Raw genomic sequence first — 6,000 nt, 5'->3', positions numbered from 1 at the left:
CAATTTCTTGTTTCATTTTTCAGGTCATGGTATTTGAGTATTCAAGGATGATTTGACCTTTTCTGCGATGTATCGTCCTTTTCAGAAGTTGTTGGCACTTAGGATTCTTGATATGAACTAATGCCTGTCGGCCACATCCATGGATATAGTATTCCGTGGTCTTATTAGTGATATGGAGCCCATTACGATGAACTTTACATATAATTATGAAACAGACAGTCTTCACATGGTTGCTCCAGCAGAGTTTACTTGATAACTTTTGTTGTCTACATCCTTGGCTCATCTCAGGAGGTGAATGTGACTTTGTCAAAGTGTGAATGTGCTACTGGTATTAAACAGCTGGCTTTCCACAGATCAGCCTACAGCTTTGATCCCTTACTGCAAATAGATTTAAAGGTCGATGAAGGTTGTGGCCATGTGGAGCCTTTCTGTTCTAAAAATAAATGATGTCTCAAGTCTCGTCCCCTTTTCTAGACTTTATATTAAAAGTTGTTGTATATCTTTTTTACCAGTAAAACAAGACAGGCCTAAACTGCTATGTTGCTGTATCAGGCAATATGTACCATGAACGATTGCTTTGAATTATCTTAAGCAAAGGATTTCAAAACTGGGATCATAGTTCCAACTTGTTATGTACATGTGGAAAGAACATGTGGTGCCGACAGTTTGAGGACATGTGATGTGTTCACCCTGGCCAACACTGTGTTTGTATCTGTGTGCTGGAGGAGCCCTGGCCAATCCAAACAGACCCTGGGGCCAACAGAAGTGTCCCCAGATGGGCTGCCTGGGGCTCGGAAAGGAAAGAAACACAGCCTTGGCCAGGCTAAACAAAAAACGAGTGAGGAGATTCATCATGTTTATGTGATCAACATTTTAAGTGTGGCACCCCTCTCCCAAAGAGAGAAAGGAAAAAAGTCACAGAGTTGTAAGTCTGTTAAATAAAGATAAGTTGCTGTATTATTAGTCACTGGTGGCTTGTCTAGGAGTAAATCTTACCTTGATGAATGTTCACATACTTTATTTTGGGCTCTGCATTCACCAGGAATGGGGAATGGAAGTTATATCAGTAATACAAAATAAGTATTTGGGTTTTTTTCTGAAAACAGAAATGTAACCTTATGTACATAAATATATGAAATCAAAGCGATTTTTTTTACTCAGATTAGTGTGTGTACAGATTGAGGTGGAGGGGAATGTTAGTGACGGAGAGGAAATAGTTATAAATGGCATTGAAAACGCAGATATACAATACCAGAAATCAGTCCAGATCCAGATATGATTTGTCTTAAGTTATTAACTTAATAACAGATATTTAGTCAGATCCATTTTAAAAGGCGTCAGACTATGGAGACAAAGACAGACCAAGATTAAAAGAGAGCAAGAATAAGTGATGATGAGTAAACACTGACTAATCAACAGAACATTACAATAAAAGCATAATCAGATGGCTGAAATGACTGAATTAAAGGCAACAATGTGATAACATTAAGATGGGGACATCTTTCATTTCATGTCCTTAGCACTCTAAGATTTGGATAAATCATTTTAATACATGCCATCAGCATTCACTCAAGGTAAACAGGCATCTTGTGAGAAGGCTTATTCCATGGTAAAATTGTATTAATATTCATACAAGTGCACTTCTCTGGATAGAACCATATGTTTATGTGTAGGAGAAGCACTGAACATCTGCTGACACTCTGGCTCGCCAGATAAGATGCTAGAGCGAGCTAGAAAGGAGCTTTTGCTAAATAACCTGTGAAGTTTCAAACTGAGAAAAACTTGGGAAAGAAAGATAACTGAAAGGACATGTGTAGCACATGTACTATACTATACTATAGATTATGTTCAGTGTTGGAATGATTACTTGGAAAAATGTAATCAATTAGGCTACTCATTTCACATTCCTGATTCAAAAAGTAAATACATTGCTTAAACCATTCAACGCATCTCCGTCAAAGGTGTCTTTAAACAACAAAGACAATACATTATGTACAATATATTATGGTTTAAAAAGTAGCCTGTCTTCATTTCTTAGGTATTTACTGATCTTAAACTACTGTTCTGGCACCATGTGCCGCTGTTGACAAGCAAGCTGCTGCTCTGTGTCTTGGTGTCATGTGAGAAGGCAGGACCTAAAAAGAAAGGTCAAAGCAATGAAAATACGCATACAATGAATGCCGACTGTAGAAAGCAAAAGCCAAGATTTAGAAATCCTGACCGGACATGTCCGGGAAAAAGACAAAGTATGATCACCTTATAAACAGTGAGCTTAACACTAGCTTAATGCTAAGGTTGGCTTGATGACTTCAGAAGTCCTGTCCTCACAGTAAGGTGGAGGGGCTCACCCATAATCCACCTAAACCAGCTACGTTTTCAATTTAAATTTATCCATGGGTAACATTAGCAAGCTAGCTAAAAACACATAACAATAGAACTTTGGATTTACAAGGAGTCACATTTCTCCTCTTTTGGTAAAGGCTAGCTAGCGGACTAGTCTGTCAAATAAAAGCAATCATAATCAACCATTCATCACAATTCCAGTAAGAGACCAAACAAACTGATTCCCATTGTCAAAGTAACAGAGCTTTACTGGGATTAGTCACTGCTGTGTAGTCAGGGGTACAGAGGTGCTGAAGCTGTGTTACCCACATTATCAGGCTTTACATTATTATATTATCAAAAAACTAATCACATCACTGTAAACATTACCAACTAATGCATTAGTGCCCAACTCGGATTGCTTTTTACTTTAATCATCTATTTACATATCTGAAAAACAGTGTCTTTCTTTGCCTTTTGCTGCCCTTCCCTCCTGGTGTTCTTTGTTCTGTCATTTCTATCTCACTGTGTTTGCTATTTTTCTCCTGTAATCAGACACACAGATTCATCTCTGTCGCCCTCAGACACCACCTAAATCAATTTCCCAGCACTCTCCCATCTTGGAGGGTCGCTGTCAGGGTTGGCACCTTGCAGCTTGGGACGCACCTATACGCATACACACACACTTTCTCTTTCATTCACCCACGCAGTCACTGAAGCACACAGACAGGCACATATAAAACGCACACAGGCTTGCTCACACACACACACACACATACTCATACCGGTGATTCACCACATCACTGTTCTCTAATGTCTTACTTGCTTCATCTTTACAACATCCATTTGTCACCGTTGACAGGTCCTGGCAGCAACATCTATCCATCCTACCCTTATCCTCACTCCGTCAGCCCACACTCTGTTTCTCTCAACCCTGACCTTCCCCCCAGCTCGGTTTCTTTCTGAACTTTGGAGGAAGAACTGAGGATGGTACACAAATGGTAGCCATTTTGATGCAGGGGCATGTCTTCAGGTGGCGCTCTGCTTTGATACCAGCCAGCGTGTTCAATCCCAGCATGGGGCTTTGGGTTGAGGAGTTAGCCAACCAGCTATTCTCAGTGGTGTCAAGGAGAGTATGTGATGCATTAGCAAGGAGGACTTAGCTCAGGCTGGAATCTTGTGGAGAATCACTTAGACACGGTATCATGGCTTGTATGTACAGTATGGTTGATGTGTGGCTGTTGTGGTCCATACACAAAGAAAACACATAAAATAATTAAGGGGTTTCCATTCACTCTGTGAATAGATCTAGATCAAAGCTAGGGATGACCCATCTGTCGGTGGGTCTATTATTATTATCTAACTATTGGATGGATTACCATGATATTTTTACATACATTTATGGTCCCAGGAGGATGACTCCTACTGACTTCAGTGATCATCTGGTTCTTCCTCTCGGCCCACCATAACTGTGTGCTTGTTACCATCGGTGTCATCAACATTGGATGTGTGGGGAATATTTTTTGACTAGACCCAAATCTTTCTGACAGAAGAAAAAATATATATAATCATCACGAAATGTAAATCATTTAATCTGTATCATTTAGAACAATGTTTAAAGTAATACTTAATTTTGTCACAGATAATATGTTAAAAGATAGAGCACAATTTGGAGCAATTCAAGATGGTCAAAACACCTGATATTCCCTAAATAGTTCAAATCAACAAGTGTTTCGATTCAGTCTAGTGTTGTCAGGCTGCTGGTTTATTTTATTTGTAAATCACAAGATGTCGAACATTACCGTCAAATAAAAATGTAAAAACTGAATAAAGAAGTAAATATGGTTTGAGAATTCCCAGCTGCCCTGCAGATCAAACATATACAAGATTAATTCCTCTGTCAGTGCCCCTGACCAAGGCACTGGCTTAGAATTGAAGTTGGTCCCCAGGGGCTGTGCAGTAGTTGCCCACTGCTCCTGGTACTTAGGATGGTTTAATACAGAGAATGCTAGAATTTCACTAGACATTGTTCTTTGTATGTAAATGAACTTGATTTGATTCGGTTTGATTTCCGTTTTGTCTGAGCAATTGTCTTAACATTATTTTCAAATGCAATTTTCATTTCAGATTAAATATAATGTTTGCAGTACTGTAGTGATACAGTGAAGTAAAATAGAATTAAATGTAGGCCGTAGTGTTCCAGCCAGAAGAGCAGGGACCACCCCAAAAACATTTGGCCATAAGCTCAGCCCCAGATGGTCTGGGCTTAACCTTGTCAACTCCTAGAAAGGGCCATGTTTGTAGCCACATTTTTGTGACTAATAGCTCAAGCATACTGTATACGATTAAAGAAAACCCCATGATAAGTATGCATCTTAATGAGTATGAAATTATTTTCTTTATTATTTGCAATGCTTTACAACATAAAGTCCAAATTAATAGAAACAATGTGTTGTGTGGAGTCATTAAATAAGTTGTTAATTAATGCATTATATGGCTTAATGAATGACCTTATTAGCATAGCTGGTTAGGTGTAATATATCATGTTGATTATACCCATACATTAGTTGGTTCAGTACCCCTTGGTACGGAGGTGCTTGGTCCTGGAGAAAACAGAGAGCACAGAGGGATTCTGTAAAAGGTTCACATAGAAAGAGAGAAATACAAAAACAGCAGATAATGAAAGAATTCTTCTCCTGTCCTGACCTTAAGTGTAGTCCTGCCCTGCCAGCTCATCCATCGCTTCCTGGTTCCTCCATTGTTTGCCCTACGTTGCCACACACTGTGTATGTATGTGTGTGTGTGTGTGTGTGTGTGTGTGTGTGTGTGTTTGTGCCCACCAATCCGACTAGCCTTCTTTTAATCAAATATTGATCGGCAGGTCAAAGACAGGAGAAGGTGGAGTTAAAGCTCCCACTCCATAAGTCAACATCATCGGCAAATTATTGTTTGCAGGGTTTTTTATTCTTATTTTTTTATGCCCAGCAGCAAGACAATATAAATATCCCACAATGCCTTCAAGTCTTCATTCCATGTCTAGGTACCCTGTCATTTATTGGCTTCTGGGACTTTTCTTATCTCAAACCCTTTGCAAAGCTGACGATAGCTGTTGTCTAGAACCATGCCAAGGTCCTTCGAAGATAATAAATACGCTGAGGCAGTGTTGTAGTTATATTTGCTGCAGCTTTGAACAGTTTTGGGTGTGTAGCATCAGAATTCACTTCACTGAGGCTGAGTCATCAGTGTGTGCTGAATGAAATCTCTCTACTAGGCTTTTCAATTCTGCTTACTGTCATAATACTTGTCAACACTGAGGCATTTAACAAAGGAGCCTTGCCTCTTCCTGACAACAGGGGCAACAACAGGATAGTATCTACTCATTCAGAATACATTGCTGGCTCACTACTCAAATTAAACATGTACCTTTTTTGGTGGTGCTGCTGTTTTTGAAACACGTAGTCTTGAGTTGTTGATGTTGCTTTGCATTGAATTCTATAAAACATAGATTTGACCTGAAGGGCGAAAGCTGCATTCAATGCAATGCGATGGCCAGTAATTGTGCTGACAGTGATTAATAGTGATGTGTTGAGGCAAAAAGGATCATAAATCTCATGTGACAGCAGTCATGGAGCATGGCTAGAAACATGCAAGCATGAAGGCATCTTACAACCTGAGATT

This window comes from Micropterus salmoides, unplaced genomic scaffold (assembly GCF_014851395.1).
Source record: "Micropterus salmoides isolate LMB-PRFRI ecotype aquatic unplaced genomic scaffold, ASM1485139v1 Ms_hic_scaffold_5, whole genome shotgun sequence".
Taxonomy (NCBI): Eukaryota; Metazoa; Chordata; class Actinopteri; order Centrarchiformes; family Centrarchidae; genus Micropterus; species Micropterus salmoides.
Note: the sequence above shows the minus strand (reverse complement) of the source record.